Source organism: Passer domesticus, chromosome 4 (assembly GCF_036417665.1).
Source record: "Passer domesticus isolate bPasDom1 chromosome 4, bPasDom1.hap1, whole genome shotgun sequence".
NCBI classification, from domain to species: Eukaryota; Metazoa; Chordata; class Aves; order Passeriformes; family Passeridae; genus Passer; species Passer domesticus.
This window is the reverse complement of record NC_087477.1, coordinates 70,079,928-70,081,863: the sequence shown is the minus strand read 5'-3', so window position 1 is coordinate 70,081,863 and position 1,936 is coordinate 70,079,928. Positions and strand designations below refer to the sequence as shown.

Here is a 1,936-nt window from a genome sequence, read left to right as displayed (position 1 = left end):
CCAAATCAGAAGTGTGTATGCTTAGGAATTTGCATTAAACCCAGATTATTTCAAGTTCATGTGTCTTTCAAAGCCTGAAGCATACTTATCCAGTAGATGAATATAAGATCCAGTCTACAAGAATATAATTTATATTGATCAATAATAATGACTGACAACCATCAAAAGTTGGAGTTTTTTTAAAGTTGTTGTAAAGGATCTGATCCCTCATGTTCAGATAAAACTCTTGTAGATTTCAAAGGGAAAGGAGGATCTCTGGCATCCCAGCAGCCCAAGTAGGCACAGGGCAACATGAAAAGCCATCAGATGGTGATGTCACAAACCAGGGTCTGCCCTTATAAACCCAGGAAATACCAATCCATTTATATCTCATCGTCTTAACCCTGAACTTCTGGGTAATGGTTTTACCCCGTATTCCCTCCCTTTCCAAGATGTTGTCCTGTTACCTCTTAACTTGATTTACTCTACTTATTTCAGCTGCTGACTTTGGCACTTTATTCCAGCTCTAACCAACCACAGTAAAAAGACACACGCCTGAGCTGCTCCGGTGCAGAGTGGCAGAGGACTCGTTCACAAAGCTCCAGCCCAGGTGAAGAAGATCCTCCTTGTAAATTGGGTTAGAAACACTTAACAAAGACCTCCAGACACCATGGGCAAGGATGCCCATACCTAGTAAGCACAGGACAAAAAAACAAGGTGGAAATGCTACCAGCATTTGATTTATTATTCCGTTTGGCTGTTTTATGTAGAAGAAAAATCAATCAAAGGGAAAGGCACATTTTGTAACCTCACAACCCAAACAGTGCACTCACATGCAGCTGAGGGAAGCCCTGCATTTTGTCACTTGAAAGTCTTCCTAAAATTTTATACATTTTTCACTCAAAAATCAAACACCAAGTGCATGTGCATAAAAGGCACAGTCAGATTCCTCAGCTGGGCAAATGAAGTTTGTTTTTCCAATTTGAACTACAGAAAACTCCTCCTCATATAATTCTCTTCAAAGTCTAAAATTTGTTCCAGTGATAATTGCTGAATTTATGTGTATTTAGAACCCAGTACTTAAATAAAACAGCTACATTGGGTGATTATGTTTAAACACTGTGCCAATTTCTTTGAATAGGAATGTAGTAAATTACTACTGATTACACAAATACTGATTAAAATTTTAAGGCAAATAAATAATGAAGAGGGATGTTATTTATTTGTCCAAATGCTCTTAAAAGTGCAGCCATGCCAAGCACAACTTCCAAGGAAAGCAGTGGATGGAAACACAGTGTTATGTCAGTGGACAGCCTGGACTGAATCATTAGGACAGCAGTGATTACTGTGTTAATATTTGCTCCATCTGCCTCTCTATTTTCCCTTATTCTCTCTATAACACTATAAACTGCTCTCTTACCAGGAAAATTCTGACATTAACTTTACACTTGCAGTTTGTGTTGAGCTTACTTGGGTTTTCCTTTTGCACAAGCTGACAGAAAAGTTAAGATGCAACCTGTAAAGTCAAAGGAAATGTTCTCAAATCTTCTATGTTGCTCCTCCATGCAGCACCTGTAAGTACCTTCTAAAATATTTTGATGCAAATGCAAATCTGCCTCTGGAAACCACTAATGCCTCTCCCAAACACTATCTTCAATCTGGTTTACAAGGAAGGATATTGACAGATGAATAATTTCTGCCTAGGGCTAGGCAGAGAATTATTATTTAGATACTCCTGAATAAAAATTGCTTCTAAACTAACCTGGTCCTTGGTAGACTGTGGTAATAGCATGTAGCATACACAGAGGATAAAAGTATTGAAGTTCCACATAATTCATAGTGGAGTCTCAGGTGACACCAATGAGTAGAACTTCAATTATACTGACAACAAGGACCGGAGGCTGATTTCATGAGCTGATGCTATGAGCAGAGGCAGTTGAAGTGATGTGACAGTATT

General features: G+C 38.6%; 1 long non-coding RNA gene across 1 annotated transcript; it reads left to right on the top strand.

Annotated features, from left to right (window-relative positions):
* Positions 1 to 314: 314 nt before the first annotated feature.
* Positions 315 to 1,596, top strand: LOC135300081 (uncharacterized). Its single transcript, XR_010361959.1, has 3 exons — positions 315 to 395; positions 478 to 589; positions 1,472 to 1,596. It is a non-coding gene; the product is annotated as an uncharacterized LOC135300081 (long non-coding RNA).
* The last annotated feature ends 340 nt before the right edge of the window (positions 1,597 to 1,936 follow it).